Raw genomic sequence first — 20,142 nt, 5'->3', positions numbered from 1 at the left:
GTGCCAGCCAGGAACCGTGAATTCATCCCCCTCTGCAACCGCCGAGTCTGGCCCATACCGGAGTGATCCAAGACCACGAGGACGTCCCCCTTGGTCACTGGGATCCAAAGTCCAGTGCCCAAAGACCCTCCTTGATGACCCAGACAATGCCTGCAGCCTCAGAACTAGGGACCCCCCCAACCGCGACCTGCCGAGGGTAAGATTTCCCGACACCCCTGCACCCGGCGCCCCACGGCCCCTTGTGCCCTCCTTTGGGGTACTCACCTCTTCTCCAAGTACCCAAATTACCTCTCGAAGTGGTGGTCGCACCTGAAGAATCTCCCTCCCTGAGCCTGCAGACTTTGTTCACTTTATAACTTTCCCTTTGGATAACATTGAGGGCCCGACGGCTCAAAAGCACCCTGCACCCAGCTGCCCGAGTTCCGCTGGAAGTACAACTACTACCCTACTCTACTTCCCCACTTGCCCGGAGTAAGTGACCAGGAGCTCAGCTCTCACAGCTGCACGGCCTGCCTGCTTGCAGCCACCAACCAAAGGCCCCCTACTCTCCATTGGATTGCATTGGGCCTGCTCTCTCTGCCCCCGGCTGCCCCAGTGCCGCTGAGGGTGTAACAACTGTACCTTTCCGACCCTGGGAGACCCTTGAGTCTATGCCCAGAACCTTAACCTCACCAGTCGAGTACTCACCTGAAAGCCAATAACTCTCTTTCCTTCCGTAGGCTAACATTGACTGGTTTTCACTGAAATTTCTTCTAAGTGTTGATTTTTGCAACTTTAAAATATTCCTCTAAAATCAACTGAATAAAGATTTCTGAAATACTCACCTGGGATCAGGAGAGAAGCCAGTGCTGTACTTTCTAGTTCAGTGCTGAACCGCAAAAATAATCTTAACTGTACTTACCAGTTACCTGCATTTTCGTCCATAGGAAACCATTGACTGTTTTTCTCTGAAATTTCTTCTGTGTCGATTTTTGCAAATTACAAATATTCCTTAAAAATCGTACCAACTGCTGAAACGTAAATGCTTACCTGTCTTAGGTAGAGGTCCCAGTGCTGGATCTAGGAGTCTAGTACTGGATTACAAAAGTAACGAGAACCTACTTTACCTGTGACTTGAATTTCCTTCCATAGGATAACATTGCTAGTTTTTCTCTGAAAAGTTTGTTTTAACTTTGAAAATACATTTATATCCTTTAAAAAGTACAACTGTAACCAAAACGCTTTTACTTAACTGTTTACAGCTTAGGTCCCGGGACTAAATCCAAGATCCAGTCCTGTGGTTAGCAAAGTAATCCTGAAAGTAATCTATTGCATTTTTATAGAAAAACCCATTGAGCTCAATGTTAAATTGTGTTTATAATTGTGTTGCCTACAGCAACCCCAGTAACTATTGTACTTACTAAGTCTATTGCCTGTCTGCAAAGTAATTACCCAAAGTCACTCATATTGAAAAAAGTATATTTTGATACCTGTTGGTTCTAAAATAAAACAACTATATCTTTTGATATAAAAACAATTGGCCTAGAGTTCAGTTCTTGAGTGTGTGAAACCTTTTGCTGACTGAGTGTGTACAACACAGGCTTTACGCTGTCCTCTGATACTGCCTTACTGCTCGACCCAGCTACCACATTAGAGAGTAAGGTCAGATCTCACTTTAACCTCTGTTATACCTCTGGGGATTGGGGACTCTATACACACTGTACCTTACTTTGGTCCATTATATATAGAGCCACTTTCTTACAACTACTGGTTGGGGAATGAATTCCCCTTGGCTGCTGAGGATCGTTGGATGCTAAGAACCCCTATTCTTGCCACAAGTAAGTCCCTCACAGCGAGATTGCTGAGACTTCGTCAGCGGCCCATCCCCTTTCTCAACCACTCTGCAAAGGGGTCTCCTGGCCCACTACTGTTTGGGGGATGAAGTCCTCTTGGGTTCCAGAACCCCTATTGTTGCACAAAGTAAGTCCCCACAGCGGGATTGCTGAGACCTCATCGTAGGCCACACACCCTTTCTCAACCACTCTGCAAAGGGGTCTCCTGGAACACTACTGGTTGTGGGATAAAGTCCCCTTGCCTGCTGAGGGTAGTTTGGGGCCAAGGAACCCTATTGTTGCCACAAGTAAGTCCCCCATAGTGGGATTGCTCAGACCTCATCAGATGCCCCGCCCCTTTTCTTAATCACTCTACTATGTGGCCTAATGGTGCACTAATAGTTGGGGATGAAGTCTAGTGGTGAGCGCCCTGGCAAACTCTGCTCTGCCAGCGGTTGGTGGAGTTTTTGCTGAACTCCATACTCCATGCAGAGGGCAGAGTGGCAAAACTCTACAAACTCCACCAGCGGTGCAGAGTTTACTACCCACACCTATCAGAAACTCACACACCCACTCTCAGACCAACTCAGACACTCATATAGTCACAGCCCCACTCCTACTCTCTCACACCCACTTATAAACCTACTCAGACACTCAGACGCCCACTGAGACACTCATGCACTCACTCACACACTTGATGTCAAATGTTAATGATCACAGTTAGGAAATAAAATGTAAAAAACCTTACAAACTCACTTAAAAAACAAAAGATTACAGGGACGTTACAGTTAGGAAATCGTTTTTAGAAAAATTTAGAAATTCTCTAAAGAAATAAAGGTTACAGGGACCTTATAGTTAGGCTCAGATTTCACTCGTACAAAACCAGTGAAATTCAGCATTTATAGTTATCTGAGCTAATTATAACTTACGCTCCAACAATGCACACAGGAGCTGGTGATAGTGATTGAGGGCTGTCTTGAAGGGGGCTACGTCTGCGAATTCCTTGCTGGGACCCCATTTACTTTCCAGTTGCTTGCAGTTGTGTTTCACGGTTCTCAACTTCATGATGTACCATCTGGCCTGCTCGGTGGATCTTTTGCATTTGCTGAGCTTGATGTGGGTGACTGTCGGCGCAGTCGATGATCCAGGTGGTGAAGTTCTTGACAGCTTGTTCTAATTTTGTTGCGGTGTCAGGGTGGGAAGTGTTCAGGACCTCGGTCCACTGGCTCTCTGACACTTTACCCCAGCTGCAATGGGGGCTGCTGGGTGGCTCAGGTGGTGTTGGGGGGTCTGGTGATGGCCAAGTGAATAATGGCATAGTCTGTCCAGGTGAGGTTGGTGACAAGACTGTACTTCACTCTGCCGTTTATTTGAAGTTTAAACGTGAGGTGTGTGATGATTGGGGTGATGTCGTCTGTGGTGGTGGTGCAGTGAATGTTTTCTTTGTGGATGATGGTGATCCTGCCTCTGTGTTTGTTGATACGGTCCTTGTGTGCTATATTGTAACTGTCAGGTGTTGCTGAGGTAATGTCAGGAGTAGATGCCGGAAGAGTCAGGTCTCAGTGAGGAAGATGACATCAGGGGTGAAGGTTGGTGATACTGTTGCATATTTTGGTGCCATGCTTGCAGAGGGATTGTGTGTTGAGGCAGAGGCAGTTGAGATGCTTCAAAGCGATCTTGGTTAGCATGGCGGTAGTTATCGTGTGTGCGGGAGTTCAAGTGTTGCAGAAGAAGAGACAGTGTAGGCAGGTGAAAGCAGTTGTTGTTGAAGAGTTTGGGGTCCAGGGTTTGGAACTCAGAGGCGGTGTAACTGCTGTGGGTGGGAGAACCAGGGTTCCTGGTGCTGGGAGTGGTCCAGGCGCAGATGGGCGCAGACAGGCTTGCATTTGGCGCGCCTTTGGCTATGGCGTTCACTAAGTAGGTCTTGTAAGGAGGGAGGGGTGCTGTGTAGTGGTATGCAGGGCTTGCAGGAAGTGGGATCAGTTGAGGCACAAAAGGACAGGAAGGCGAGCATAAAACACAGCAGAAAACAGGTCGAATACAATAGAAAGCAAGTCAAATGACAACAGAAAAGAAGTAAAAATACAGCAGAAAACAGGTCACAATACAAGAAGCAAGTCAAAATAAGGCAGAGAACAAATCAGAAAACAACAATACACAAGAAAGACTACCAAGAAGACAAGGCAGAATCAGGGAGAAAGCAAGGCAAATAGTAGAAAACAGGCTGCAAGTAGGGTTGATTACTCTGCAGAATTCCGCTGAGTTATATAACTAGTCCATAAGATTCCATGGAGCGCCCGTCGACCTTAGGATTCATTCCCTGTGTCATTTTATCTACCTCTTATGCGTAGGACCAATAGTGCTCCTCCTCCTGGTCTGGTGTGGGCGACATTGTTGCAGACTGTGGCTGTCGCTTCACAGCCACTGCCCGTTTACTATTTCAAGACATCACAGGCCGACCGCACCACTCGGTTCGAGAACCAAACCTACGGTAATAAATAAATAAATAAATCCACATTTGTAAAGCGCACAATCACCCGCAAGGGTCTCTAGGCGCTGGGGGCCGTCGGGAAGATTAAGCAAGCTATTGCCCAGAGTCACATGGTGCTGAGCTAACCTGCCACCGGCGATCGAACTGTGATCTCCAGATTCCAAGGTCAGTCGCCCTGGCCGCGGCGCCACACCACATAGCACCTCTCTTTCAAAGCTGCAGGTCTCGCAAGATTTTCTGCAACTGTATTGCATGGTTGCAATTACAATTACTTATTTTTCTTTGGAGGTGGGGTCTCAAGCCAGCAGGCGCCATTGAAAGGGCAGCAAAACATAAAAGTGTTTAAAGTCTTATCAGCAGGCCGAACTTTTACCTGACAATACCATGGCTACCCAAGGTACATGTGGGCATGCGCAGTCTGTGTTTATGAGCAAAAGAGACATACTACTGATGTAATTCAGAGAGGGGTGTTGCGTCAAGCTTTTCCGCCAGCATCTGAGCGTGGGGCGTCGCCTACCCAGAGTACACCCCCAGACACAGCACAGCTCCTGGCACTGAGAGCACCTGCAGCTTTGTGGGAAGACGTATAACGCAGAGCAGTACTGGCATTCTGAGGAGCAAAGCACTAACAGATACGAGTGACAGTCAGATTGCATTAATTATATAAAAGGACCCAAACAATAATATTTCTGCAAACACAAGAAATTAAACAAACATATTGAGTCAGTATAACACAGTCATCTGAGAGTTGACCCCATCCCCACTCACCCCACAATAATATTGAGAGAAGGCACAGCATAGGAATGTAAATGCTGCGCATATGTAGCCTACAGCTCATGCGTAGGTTTGCATTCTGTCAGTGTCAACTTGGCCTTTTATTATTCGGATGTCAATACAATGAGAATCCAAAGTTAATTCAGTTTGCGTTGTGTGATGTGCCACTGTAATGCGCCTGGTCTGGGCATAGCAGAGAGGATGGCATGTGACAAGTTCAGCCTTACAGACGTTAACAGTGGCAGCCAGGCTGCGTTCGTCACAGCCATTCCCTGTACATTGCAGCAGGTTGAATATATCCTTTCTCCCTCCGTGCCTATGCAAGTGACATTGACTGGGTGCCAGTGTGATGCACTGTCGTGTAACAGAAATGACCGCAGCAGAGTGGGTGGACCACAGACATTGGTACACACAGCAGGAGTAAGCCGCTTGTCTACTACTACCCAAAATACTAAGAGCAGCAATGTGGGTGCGTCACACCCCCACACGTCACTTACACCAGCATAGTGCTTATGCTATGTCCTCTGTTTGGTTAGTTCTTTAAAGAGGGCTTGCAGCAGGAATGATACATTTACTCTGTGTCCAACCCAGCAAGCATCTGAACTGACAGTGCCAGGGTGCATGTTCGTGTCCAGCCATACAGACCTCAACGACAGAGGCATCTCAGGCCCCACACACCTCAGCGATTCCAATACAGCGGCTTGTCACCAGGACTCACCAAGGAGGAGGAGAACGTCCTAGTTATGACCCCATCAACCTGGAAGGTCTGTTTGGGCAGCTTGCTCTAGTGGCAGGTCTTGGTAGCCTTCAGTAGGGTTCCAACACATAGTTGTTGTGTTTGTTGTGCGCGCCTTCTCCAGGGTCCGGGTTTCCCAGGAGGCGGCGGTCGTAAAAAGATCGCTGAGAGGGAGGGAGAAAGAGACCCAGCTGATTCTATCCCACCCTCTGCTGGCCGTGTGCCAGGCACAAGTGCAGTGCTGCTCAACTGGTGGTATGAGTGATGGCAGAGGCTGTCTGCCGCTGAAGCAGCTGAAAGCCGCATTACAGGATGATGTCTGTTTGCGACATGAAAGCGTGAACTAGAGTCCTTAGACTGACACTTCAGGCTTCCCTCACTGGCTTCAATGTAGTAATATCTAGTGCTGATCAATTGCACCGGCGGAGGAAGTGGCGGAATGTAACAGTACTACGGCATTACAGAAGTAACAAGGAATTACTAAATTCTTCCAATTCCGCTGGCGAAATTAAAAATTCCATCCATGTCTAGCGGCAAGCGGGAGACCTGCTGCTCAAGTCAACAATGGGGAGATGGGTCTGGGACAAGAAAAAGAAAACGGGCACTGAAGGCAAAAGTTGTGGGAAAACTATGCCAACATATCTGGTCCAACATCTATGTACCAGCCACAGGTGGACAGGACTGCTGCTCCATGGCATTGGACCTAGATGGAAGGCAGAGGATGGAAATGGTTGCTAGCTAGGGTTATTGGATGTTACGAAGACTTGCAACTTTTACCAGATTTGCTGTGTGCAAAGTGCAATTTTCTCTTAAAAACAATGAAAGTTGAAAGGAAGAGATTGTGCACTGCAGTAGTAATTTTCTCGCTGTTCCACAGTAGCTGTTTGCCAATTTATTGACAGCAGAATGTTCTGTCGCTTTTCTTTACTGCTGGAAGTCCCAGGATAGGAGTTATGGAAGTAGAGGGAGGAGATGATGTGGTGGCAGAGTGTCAGCTTTGTGTTCTTCTCACTGTCACTCACAAACTACAACCTGGAAACACAAGTCCCTACAGCCTGATGTACTGTCCATCTAGGGTGGGACATCCGGCTGCAGGGATAGGTACATTTTATATACATCATTTCATCCTAAATTAGAAAACTTCATAATTCCCCCAACAACATGGGCATAATTAGAATTCTGCTTTTCCCTAGTAGTGACATAGTTAAAAAGCAATGGCAAAGCCAATATGCCATTCCTATGAGAGAGCTAATAGATGTGTTAATGTATTTTAGAAACATTGTACAGCAGTGCAGCTGTTGTGCAGCATAGCTGGAAGTAGAAAAAAGCACTTTGACATGGCCAGCAGTGGCCAAGTCATAACACTTTTTGTTTGTTTGTTGCTGGGTGTGAGGCAGGAGGTAAGACCTAAGGAGGGAGGACAAGTCAGAGCAACATGGACAATGGGGGTGGGAGGAAGGGATTGGGGGCAATCACACTGACAATGGAAGGTGGAGTGGCAAACTAATGGACAACGGGGTGAGAGGGGCTGTGGGCAAGCAACAACACAGAACAAGCATTTTCAATGAAATAGGTCTTGCATTTGTGTGAGTTTAAGCTATTGGCATCGTAAATGACAAAGCCTTTTATTTATGGTTTCAAAACGAAAACAAAAATAAAAGACATTGCTATTTGCAATGTCACTAGCTCAAACTCGTGTAAATACGAGACCTATTGCATTGCAAATGCTTGTTTTAAATGAAAGCGTGAATTGCTCACTCAGCAAGTTGGAAGTTACAGTCTGTGTTCTAGAGTCGCTACTCCTCTCCTGCTCAGAGAGTGTTGCATTGCATTGTATCATCGATATAGCGCCCTCACATGTGTTGTGTGTGCGAAGCGCTGTTTGGCACTTAATTTGGTGTCTTTCAAAGGAATGGCTGACTGCGCATATATTGCATTTTCTACATTGTTTACGCGTTGGTACCATTGGCCGCCTGTGCCATAGGAGCCAATATCTAAATATGGTGCCCCCCCACCCAGCTTACATATAGTTAGGAAACCTGACTGACTGACTGCTCACGTGCACAAGGTCTAATGTTATTTAATGCATATAATTATGTTCATAGAAATGCCTTGGGCGAGTACCTGCGTGGTGGTTGTACAAACAAGTCAATGATGCTGTATAACGAAAAAAAGGTGTGACTAAAAAAATTAGGAGTGGAAGGACAAACATAATGCAGCAAAAGGCCAGGAGAGGGAGAAATGCAAGAAGAGAAAGCATGCCTGTGGCAACTGGCCAATAAGAAACAAACAAATGAGAGTGACAATGAAGTCAACCGGTGGTAAGCAATAGAAAGTCTAAGCCCACTGGCAGAAAATAAAATGTCTCAAAGAGACAGTGCAAGTGTTGTCCAAGGAAGACAAACAATCCTGAGGTTAGTGTGCAATTATTGTTGGTAATATAGTTTACAAGGTAACTACATTACAGATTGGTTTCCCTCTTAGATAACACCACAATTTAGATTGGAAACTGTATGGGAAGGGTCTCACAACCATTTTCATGGTTTCACTTTCCTGCCAACCCCACGTGTGCATGATAACAAAACTTTGGTATATTTCATAGGAGCTACAGAAAATGAGCTGGAAATACCTTGCCTGTGTCACATATCTTTGATTTGAGTATATGCTCGAATGCTGTTAAAAGTGATAGAACCTAAGGCTATATTAGGAGTGAGAGGCATTATGCTTTCTCTCAAATACGATTCCTCTTGAATAAGATGACAGGGATGCAAAGATATTACAACTCTTAAGATGCAAGTTTGTCTAGCCGCTGCAGTTATTAAAAACTCATCAGTGCACAGAAAACAATCCAAGCATCCTTCGAGCCAGAAGCCAGCAATAAAGCAGCATGGGCAAAGTAGGGGAAAGAGGACTCTGACTGTGCAGAGGGAGTTCTGCAGCCACACTGTGCACACACTTCCAGGCGCCTCTTTGAGCCTCTTGTGAGGCCGCTGCAAATGAAAAAAAAGTCCTCTGTGCCGCAGCAGCAGTCTCAGGCCTGAAAGCCTCCTTTCTGGCTAGACTCAGTCTCGCACATTGAGCTAGCTTCAGAGCACGGGGTGACTCCAGAAGGCCGCTTATATGTCAGCAAGTATAGTAAAGTGAACACTGGCTAGCAGGCTGGGGGCAGGGCCGGACTGGCTACCTGGGCATGTGTAACTGGGGTGGCGGGGTGAGGTCCAGGATCACTGCTGAGGGGCTGATTTTGCTGCTGTGGAGCTGCCAGTGCTTCTAAATGAACAATGCAAAACAAATAGCTTTAAAGCATACTTTTTTAAACATTTGTTTTGCATTGTTTATTAAGGAAAGCCCAGTAGCCAATCTGGCCCTGCCTAGGGCGGTCAGAGCCAGAAGCATGAGGAGCTTGGGGCGGGTGGTAGGAGAGTAAGAAACCCAGAGAGTGATGGGTTGGATATGAAGGGGGAAGAAGGAGATCGAGAAAACATGTAGACTGCCAGAAATACAAGAGGGAGAAAGCTGGAGAACACATGCACTTTGATGGAGTGCATAAGGAAGAAGAAAAAAGTAATTTCCTAAAAGTGAACAATGGAGGGATGAAAGCCAGACAATCAGATAGATGGTAAAGAGGATGTCCTCCAGACAGGGTTTTAAGTGGGCTGGGTCTTGCCGGTGCTTAGCCTGACAGTTCTATAAAGCAGGTGCTGAGATGGATCCCTGTCGCGCTCTCCATTATTGCCCTCACCCTTAGGATGAAAAAAATAAATCTTACCTCTGCAGCAGTACCACCCTTCACTGCCTTTCATGTAACTTAAATGTGACTCGTTATAGTTCTTTCACAGTCTCACCATTTCAGAACTGTAAGCCTTTTAAATATGCTATACTATGAAGCCACGGATGTTGCTTATTTATGTTAAGCAACTAGAGCCATTGACAAAGCAAATGTATTTATTTTATTTATAGTTTTTTTTATAGCGCTAGCTAGATCCGAAGGTATCAGATCGCTTTACATATAATGCGAGATCATTAGATTGAAGTACATGCAAAAATACAGACAAAGAAAATTGTTCCGCAAATAGTACTGGCTTGTTGTAAGTGTAATATTACTTGTTGCATTATATATCTGGATGTAATGACAGAAGCAGCAACATACCAGTCGGAGGGCTCACCAAGCTAAGCATATGATTTCAGCTTGTGTGCTTTTAAGCCATACCCTTAATTACACTGGCCAAAACCCTTTCTTCATCCCACTTAAAGCCGTGGCACCAGGGGAGGGACAACCACAAGATAGACAAGTTCGGACAAGGAAAGCTATTGAATAAGACACCAGCTAATAAGAATGACAATAAAGCCAACCAATGATAAGCCCCTCTAAACTTCTGGTAAGCCCAAAATAGATCTTCCACAACCAGGCAACTGCTTGGTCTGGCAGGATTGTCCTAAATATGAAATTTGGTGAACAATGGCATCTTGGCATTTGACCCCACATTTGTTTGAAGAGCCTGACCTTTACGTAAAAGTATGAAAATAAGCTGCATTCACTATGGAATACCTAGGGGTACCAGCCTCTTCAAACACATGTGGGTCTAGCTTACCCCATGGAGATGTTTGCTATATAGCTACTGCCCACTTGACACATGCCATGCAACACTTATTTAGTATGATTGCTGATGTGGCAGACAGTATTTTGGTACATTATTCTCAATAGGGATTTTTGTTTTTCATCCAGGACTTTGGAAATCTGGACTTAATTTTTAACGTTTTCATTTTATTGTCATAACACGTTTTTGCTTTACTTGAACCTGGTGTGGGCATGCTAATTTCTTTGTTTCTTGTTGTATTTCAGTTTGGTTGCTGTTACACATAGTACCCAAAACTTTGAGGATTGCCTTGTGACTTAAGCCACAATACCAAAGGTGAGCTAAGGTTGCCCTCATATAAAAGGTTTATTTCAGCAGGGATGTGCTGAGGGGTACTGAAAGAGCTGAGCTCACATCATGACTATGACCTCTCTCCCTCTCTCTCTCCCATCGACTGCCGGGGCAATGCTCCACATTGACCAATCACAAATATGGGGAATAGGCGCCTTGATGGTTGATGGATAAAACACTCTTCTGGAAATGTATGTATTCTTTGCCAGCATCTCTTTGAAAATGGGTGATATACTCACAGGATGCAATGATTAAGATTCTCATCTTCTCTATAATAAATAAAAATGTAAATGTTTGTTTGTTCAAAATCGCAAATCTCCAAAAGTTCTTCACTGATTGCTTTGAAATTTTGACACAATGTTGGATTCGAATACGGGCGTGTTTTTATATCACAAGGTTGGATTCCAATACGAGCGTGTCGATTATGCACGTGTTTTAAATCGAAACCCGAACAGTCACATAAAAATGTCACTGTTAGTTTGTTCAAAATCTTAAATCTCCGAAAGTTCTTCACCGATTGATTTGAAATTTTGACACACCGTTGAATTCGATTAAGCGCGTGTTTAAATATACACAACGTGGGATTAGCATACGCGCTTGTCCAATACGTGCGTGGTTTTAATTAACAGGCCGAACAGACCCTATCGATTTGGTTGCTGCACAAAAACTACAAGGGATGCATAGAGACAATAGTCTACATATATTACGATGAACAGTTGGTGTCAGGATAGCAGACCGGGAAGTGGGCGGAGGGAGCGGGGAGGAGTTGGTTCACTTTGCAACATTGGCGCATGTTTATATATTCACAACGTGACAATAGTCACAAAAACATATTCTGTGCCCAAAAGCATTGTGAAATTAAACATATTAGAAACGTGCGCTTACTCTTTTCTTTCTCTTCCATTTAACCAGACTGAGCCACAGCAACGCGTGGCAGGGTACAGCTAGTCTCAAATAAATCTTGTCTGTGAGAGCAAAATACATAACACTTATGTCAGGTTACTTGCAGTTGACCCAGCAGAGCAGAATGGTGTTGGACAAGCATTGCCCTGGCATTTAAGTGTGAAAAAAAGCGTTAAGGTAGTATCAATAGACGATCGAAGTGAGATTCGCTGAAATGCATTTCTTTCAGTGCTCGAAATAGGCTTGCCACATTACATTTGTGATTTTTAAATTGTTTTGCCAAACAGAGAACAATAAAGATCATATTCAATGTCTTTCTTTTCCAATGCGCTCACAGTATTTGAAATTCATCCCTGCACTTCCCATAATGTACGTGAAAGCTTAAAGGGCAATGCCGTTTCTCACCCTAGGCAGGTACATTTATCAACAGTGAAAGCCAGACTGTGCTGATCGGCAGAAATGCTTAAGGTGGTGGGTTCAATGCAAAGTTATTGTAATATTTAGAGAACGGGAGTCCCTGTTGTGCTCCTCTTGGCGGTATCAAGTATTCAGAGTTTCTCACCTAAATAAGGCGGCAGCGGTTCTTGCTCTTGTCTTAACTGAGGCCAAGTGAAAAGAGACAAGTATTCGCACCCAGGAGGGCAGTGCTAGAGCTCTGGAAGCCATTTTGATATTCATTATTGTATAACCACTGGATGATCTTTCTAACAGTGGAATAACAACAGCCCTCGCAGTGCTAGGGGGCCCAAGCTCCAGGGGGCCCCCTCCGACACTGCACACTGGTGGGCCTGAGAGCGCCTAACTGGGGCCAGAACTTTGGGGTGCTCGGGGGGGCTCCTTGTACTTTGCAGGGGGCACTCTCAAGTTTTGTTACGCCACTGCTTTCTAAATGCCACCTCCTCCTTTTGCGGGAGTGGGGAACTCATTCTTCAGTCATACAATCAGAACACTTCCCATTTTATTTTACTGCCTCATTCCTAAAATTACATTCAAAGGATATAAAAGGAAAAATACCACTCCCGTCCAATGCTTGCAACAAAATCTCCCAAATGTTGGTAAGAAGAGTTCTAAGACGTCATGCAGTGCATGGAGCTCAACAATCCTCAAGTGTAGTAGCATTATAATTTGCCCAGGAAACCTTAAAATAGAGGAAAATCAACAGATAGTTTACGAAGCAATCACCTTAGAGGGGAAATTAAAATTAAATATACATTTCAATAATTCTAGAAAATATTGAAGGCCTCACATGTGTCCATGAGGACACAGAAGGCTTTTTGATGTTTTGAATCCCAGCTGTTTTAGGACACTGAACTTAACGTTTGCATTTCCTGCCTCTTTTGATTTGTAGCAAAATATAAATGTAATATAGCTACGTCTCTCATTTAACTTCCATCGGGGAGCTTTCAATGTCAATTTTTTCCTGGGCATGTATTTCAGTGTAGCAGGATCCTAGACATTGCTTGCTTGTTGTAAAAGGAATACGCCCAAGCTCTTGAAAGCTAGTACATAGTTTGCCATCTTTATTTATGTCTCTTTGTCATTTACACGTAATATTGTGCAACAAAATGTGTCAACATCTGTCGAAGAATATTAAGTAAAATAAGGCCAACAAACACGTTTTACCTTTGAAGTGGAAATAGAGCTTTAGTGGTACAAAAGTTAATGAATTAAGTCCTCATAGAAGCGTGGCCAGATGGTGGCGGGACAGACTTGTTTTGAGGAGCTCTGTCTATGGTCTGGCCCATTATCCTGTATATACCGGCGAAGAACACAGCGCACCCCCCAGGGCAGCGCGGCTCATATTGGCGAACCAGTGAGGGCCACTAACAGGCCGAAAAAGTCCTAATACAGTAGCGGCCCGAGTGACCATACATGGCAACCCTTCTGGTTCAGGCGGGAGACTACCAATTTGAAGGCTAGGCTCCAGATTCCGGCATGCAATAACCCGGTTCCTCTGTGGGCTTCAGCTGACAGGCCTGGTATTGTGCAACTCGGTCTAAGTACTGCCAATAACCTGCTCATGAAGGCCAGTGCACAACACTTGCATCATGCTCCCTCTGCCTGCCATAGCGCTTTTTCTGTGCTTCTGACAGGTAATACAAAAAAATTACATTTACGTTTCTAATATCCTATCCTGCACCAGCAAACTTGCAAAGCCCATACATGACAGTAACTCGATTCAGGCACCAATAGCAGTCAATGGGGGAAATACATTCTCCCGATTTTGTTTTTATAAATCTCCCACTTTTCTCTTCTAAAATATTGGCATGTATGCAAGTGACCCTCACAGCTGCTGAGGTATGGGCTGATCACAGTCGCCAGCAGGAAATCACAGAGGCAGCGATATTGAATACAAGGAGGACCCACAACCGTGAAAGAGTGCAGCGAGGGGGACAGAGGCCCAGACCACTCAGTGAACATAGATCCGACCGGTCTCGGGGAGACACGGAGGCTGAGGGCGGCAGCCCACAAACATGGGTATGAAGCCCGGACAGGTGCTCACTCATCAATCAATCATTCAATCAATCAATCAATCAATCAATCAGAACATTTGTAAAGCGCACCACTCACCCGTGAGGGTCTCAAGGCGCTGGGGGGAGGGGTGATGCTACTGCTCGAATAGCCAGGTCTTGAGTAGCTTCCTGAAAGTTAGTAGGTCCTGGGTCTGCCGCAGGAGGATGGAGATGTTGTTCCAGGTTTTGGAGGCGAGGTGGGAGAACGATCTGCCACTGGTGTTCCCTCTTCGGATGCGGGGGACGGTGGCGAGGTCGGCGGAGCGGAGCTGGTGGTTCGGGGTGTAGAAGGTGAGTCGTCTTTTGAGGAATGCCGGTCGGTGTTGTGGAGTGCCTTGTGTGCATGGGTGAGGAGCTTGAAGGTGATCCTCTTGTTGACGGGTAGCCAGTGTAGGTTTCTCAGGTGGGGTGTGATGAGGCTGTGGCGAGGGATGTCGAGGATCAAGCGTGCAGAGGTGTTCTGTATGCGTTGTAGTCGTTTCAGGAGTTTGGCACTGGTGGCACTCTTGAAGTGATGCCCTATATTTTTGCAGCTGTTTTTGGGAGTAGAAGTCAGATCTACCAGGTAGGGGTATTGTGTTTTCAATATTGGGTTGAATGTAATGGGAGTTTGCATCTGAATATCTGAATGGAGACTTTATGGGTGAGGCCGGGAAAGAGACTGAGGACTCTGGTGATCTGTGTTGCGAGATCTCCATGAGGCGGGGTACTGCCGGGGTGGCTTGGAGTCAAAGGGACCCCAGACGCAGCATGGGCAGAAGGAGGATGTAAAGGGGACTGCGGGTGCAAGGACCCATGTTGGTGACGTGGCCTGAGAGGGGCCACCTCAGAGGCTGCAAGAGGTGAATGGCATGATGATCTACCCCCCAAAAATGTGTTAAGGCCTATCAGTGTAGCGGCTACACAGGGGTGTTTAAGGACCCAGGGAGAATTAGGGGATGCCCCACCACCCAGGGCATCCCATCGGCAGCAGGGAGCAAACTACAGAACCCAGAGAGGAGGAGATCGATGGAGCTCTGAGGTAGGCAGAGGGCACTAGTACCTGTGTGGGGGGTGTAGGCTGATATGCTTCTGGGGTTCGCCCTGTAATCCGAGCTGATAAGTAGCTGACCCTGATGGGTGGTCAAAAGAGGTGGCCTTGGTGTGGGTAGAAGGCCTGTACTTTACCACTGGGTAAAGTGGCCCTGCTGCTTAGACCACCGAGACATCAAACCAAGTGCCACAATCAATCCTGAGCATCAGACAGTTTCAGGGCTCCTTTGGGGTTTAGCAGGGATGGCTCACCCCAAATCACAGAAGATGGGCCCAATGACGTACCCCTAAGGGCGTTGAATGAAGGTGATGGACGGAGCTCACCGAAGGACACTTATGGCTTCGAGAACCGCACAGCCATCATTTTGGCAGCAATTAAAGACAGGAAACTCACCCTGGAGAATAAGATCAAAGCAGCGGCACAAGAAATGGTCCAAAAAACTGGTGGAAAGAGTGGATAAGATGGAGAGAATCTTGGGGGATCTGGGGTCCTGAATATAGGAAGCTGGCAGTATACACTATACCAAAGTAAGGTATAGTGTGCACAATATCCGGGGGATCCACAGAGGTATAGCAGAGGCTAAATTAGATAATCACTAATAGCTCTCTTTGTGGTAGTGTGGGTCAGCAGTTAAGGCTTATCAGGAGGGTGTGTTTAGCATTTATAGTATTCACTCAATCAAGGCTGATTCCAAACACTCAGAGACAGAATCCAGAGCAATTAGGTAAGTATAAAAAAGGTAAACTTAAGTTTTATTTCTAGAACTAAGCAGGACTTGGCACTGGCAAGTAAAATATACTTTCCAATGCCAAACTTTACAAGGAAACGCAATTGTGAATGGAATTAGCTTTGTTACAAGGTTTGTATTCACTTTTAAAACAGGGTAAAATAAATAGAAATTACGTTTGATTACTTTTCAGTTACATTGAGTATTTGAGGTGATATACCGAGATATTACACACTGGACCTTACAAAATATAGGTAAGTATAACCATTTGGGGTTTAAAGCAAAGTTACTTTGTTTTCCCAGAAAAGTCAGTTCAACACAACATTTTAGGAACAAAAATCATAACATGTGTTCCTTTGGGAGAAAAGAAGGTTATCGGTTTGCAGATAAGTAAATTACCTGCAAGAATAGCTTTTGGGGGTTAGAACAAAGGTTCAGTTAGGCATTTAAATTGCACTACCAGCGGCACTAGAGCAGCCCACTGGCGTAACGGAAAGTGAGGGGGGCCTCCCTGCACAGTACTTAGAGGGACCCCCTCCGGGCTTAATCAGGATCTCTCCGGCCAGAGTGCAGTGCTGAGGGGGTCCCTTGGAGCTAGAGTCCCCCCCGCACCGCGGGGCTGTGGGGGCCTGTATTACGCCCCTGGAGCGGCCGGGTGAAGAGTCCAGGGGCCAAATTTTAGCCAATGGGCTCGATGGGCCTTCGGTCAGGGGTTGCTAACGAGCAGGCCGCTCGGTTGTGGGAGCGAAGCTCCTGGATTTAGGATCAGCACTGCAGGGGCCAATAATCGGCACAGGAGCTGTAACACAAACGGCACAGAGGCGTACGGATACAGAGTGCCAAGAAGACGTTGGGAGACATGTGGTTTGCAATGGAGCTCTCTGGTTCAAAGAAAAGGCTACAGGTTTGGGCAAGAAGGTTTCCTGAAGGCGACTACTGGCAGGAGAGAAGTTGGGTTCTTGTGGAATGCCTGGACACCCTCGGTTGGGTGACCTAAGGCCGGGGGCGTAGGATTCAGGGGTGTCTTTTGGATCTTCCTACCAGCTCCGGTCACGGTCAGGGAGACCCTTCAGGTTGAGGCTGCAGGCATCGGTCAGGAGCTCGAGTTTGGTTGGAGATCACCAGATCACAGGTCAGGATCGCTGGGGATAGGGGGAGGGTGATGTAATGGCTTGAATTTTATGTATTTATGTGCTCGCTGAACAACGCTTGTGCAAGCGTATGTTCTTTCACATGCTCCTGTTTATGTGGTAAAAGTTTCACTGCATACTCATTCCACCAGCCTGTATAAGTAAACATGTATACTTTTGATTCTGCATTCTTGTGCATACCAACTCCTCTTTGAGGTACGAATGGCTCTAACGGCCATTACCCGTTTGTGCTTCAATGAGGACGGATGCAATCCAGTGGTGTTTTCTGTAACTGAAATAAAGGATCTCAACTTTACTTAAAGATGTCTCCTTCTACCTGATTTAACGTCCTTCCCGTCCTTTCATCTCCTCGTTGTGTTGGGCCACTCGAACTCGGGCCGTGGGTGCAGAGAGGTGCAGAACTGCAGAGCCACCTGGATCCAGGTTCTGGTTTGGAGTCTTGGTTTGATCAAAGCCGGTGCTCACAGGAGACAGAACCTTTTGGATGAAGGCAGGACAGGCCCTCTGGGTTCGGGATTGCTGCTGGCTGCTGGACACGCAGGGGTTTTGCTGTGAGCAGGTCAGAGTCGGGACAGGCCGGTAGGGCCGGGGCCAAAGCAGTTGGTGTCCTCTTCTTCCTGGGTCAGTACGGCTCTTCGGTCCTACTTTTTCTTTCTTCCTCGAATCTGAGGAGGCAAGTTTCAGGGTCGCCCCTCAATACTAACTTTATAGGGGTGTGCAGGTCGGGTCGGGACCAACAGGTCTCTTTCTTGGGGTGAGTACACTCCCTATTATGCCACCCTCCATTGGGAAGGGGCGCGATCCTCTATCTAATTGGCTGTGTCCCCTCACTTCAAGATGGAGGGGACTGTGATGTGTGCTTCAACTTGCCTCCCCTACCTCAGGGGTGGGGTTGGCAAAGGTGGGCACACCTCTCTTCCTCACTTGGTTTTGCTGCCGATTCTCCGGCCCAAAGTGGACACAGAACTGGTGGGAGCCAGTTGATGGGGGCAGCAAAAGGCACTGCCAGCTCACAAAGGCGGCAGGCTTTTGTATCTTTTCCTGGATCCAGCACATCATGGGAGATGAGGCCTGCACCTCTGCCCAGGACGGGCTTTGTTTCTGGGCCCAGAGAGCAGAGGCTCTATACCCAGGGGTCCAGAAATTTGTCTGAAGGTGCCAAATGGTGGGCAGCCATTCATGAACCACACCAGGGCTGGTCGTTTTTCAGGGGGCCTTCTGAGTGTTTTACAATAAATCCCACACTGGCATCTGTATGGGTTTAATGTGCTGAGAAGTTTGCTACCAAACTTCCAAGGTTTCAGTAAAGCCATTTGACGAGCTGTGGAGTTTGTTGTGACTAAATCCCAGCCCATATACTCTCTCTGGCTGTACTGCACTTACAGTGTCTAAGAATGGACTTAGATACTGTAGGGGTACGGTGTTCATGCAACTGTACCCTCACCTGTGGTTTTGTGCTCCCTGCTAGAAGGGTGGCTTACTTAGGCCACAGGCAGTGGATTTCAAGCATGGCACAGAGGAATATGTGCCATATCGACTCTCCCAGGGCACATCAAGTCAAAGTGCATCAAGTGTCAAGCAAAAAGTGGGGGGTAACCAATCAAAAAGGGGCACTTTCCTACACTGAGTTAAGGGTAGAGATGAAGCGATCCGAGCCTTCAAACAAATGGTCAACCAGCTCCAGGAAAAGGTTGAGCTTGCACAGGGTCACTCACAATTGAATAATGTGAGAATAGTGGGAGTCTGGAAACCAACTAAGGGGCTCAGCATGGAATCGTTCCTGGAGGCTGGCTCCTTAAGGAGGTGCTTAAGGGCAAGGCATCAACAATGTTCATGACTGAATGCGCACATAGAGTGCATAGCAAGCCCCCGGCACTGGAAGCGTTGCCTCAACCGATAATGGCGCTGTTACTCAACAGTGACTATATCTTACAAATGCCATGAGCCCACGGGCCCTGTTGAATGGAAAATACAATGGTGAACATACATCCCAACTACACCACCATCATCCAAAACCAATAAGAAACATTTCACAAGTAAAACAGCACCTTCGCACACTGGACCTTAAATACACTTTATTTTTCCCAGCCAAACTGTGGATGTGCAAAGGCGGAGAACACACTTTTCCCACACAGCTGGGGTTGCTGGGATTTACTGGAGTGAGGAAGCTACCTCCTCCTGGCCCAAGGTGCGCAACTTACCGAACAAGAGTAGCAGAAACAGAAATCAAGGTGGAAACAACGTGGGAGCTCGGCAGTTGCCCCCACGAAGTCCCAGCAGAGATAGAACGAGCAAAGTAGTGGCAGATATCTAACAGTGCTGACACTGAGGGTTGAGTTATAAATGGGAGACTTTGTTGAAAGACGCAGAAGAGAATGCCAGTGACTCAGGGGGCTCAAGCGAAAGCTCAAGAGAAAGCTCGGAGGAGAATGAAAGTCTGGTAGTCACTCCAGTGGCGGTGGACACGGTCATCTGAGGGCAGTGATGGTACAGAGTGGCAATGGAAGTTTGCAGAGAGCCTCTGAAAGTACAGAGATGGTGGACCCTTAAGACAGCAGTGGTCACATTCCAGAGGGGCCATGCTCGTCTGCCCTCCTTCCCACTTTGGATTCAGATTCCAAGATTTCTATGTCAAATACGCAATGTTGTAATTTTTTTATATGGGGGGCCTATGGACACCTTGGGCATTGGGGGAGGGGGGCAGTTTGGAATCTGGAGTGCAAGAAGGTTGGGTGGAGGGTGTTTACCAGGATGGACAGATACGGGCCCAGGCCCAACACCTCAAACAATGTCAACACCTTACCTGGCATACCCGGGTCTTACTCTTAAGGTTCTATCCTGGAACATAAATGGGATGGGATGCAAACTGAAGTGGGGGTGTAATGTAGAACCCAAATATTATTCTCCTTCAGGAGACAAATCTAGAGGGGAACACATATAGAAGTTAACACCATTGCAGATATACCCTACAAGTACATGCGGGATCTTCGAAGAGTTCAAGAGGGGTAGGCATACTGACTCGCTAACCCCTCCCTCTAAGGGTGACCCACACATGGGTGGGCAAGATAGGCTGTC

General features: G+C 46.7%; 1 protein-coding gene across 2 annotated transcripts in view; it reads right to left on the bottom strand.

The window, feature by feature from the left end:
* Positions 1 to 20,142, bottom strand: part of GALNT18 (polypeptide N-acetylgalactosaminyltransferase 18) — a 1,871,693-nt gene that overhangs the window by 1,249,585 nt on the left and 601,966 nt on the right. The gene's annotated exons all lie outside the window — the stretch shown is intronic.

The sequence above is a fragment of the Lissotriton helveticus genome, chromosome 3_1, assembly GCF_964261635.1.
Source record: "Lissotriton helveticus chromosome 3_1, aLisHel1.1, whole genome shotgun sequence".
In the NCBI taxonomy this organism is placed as follows: Eukaryota; Metazoa; Chordata; class Amphibia; order Caudata; family Salamandridae; genus Lissotriton; species Lissotriton helveticus.
The sequence above is the reverse complement of the archived record's forward strand: the minus strand, read 5'-3'. Positions and strand labels throughout refer to the sequence as shown.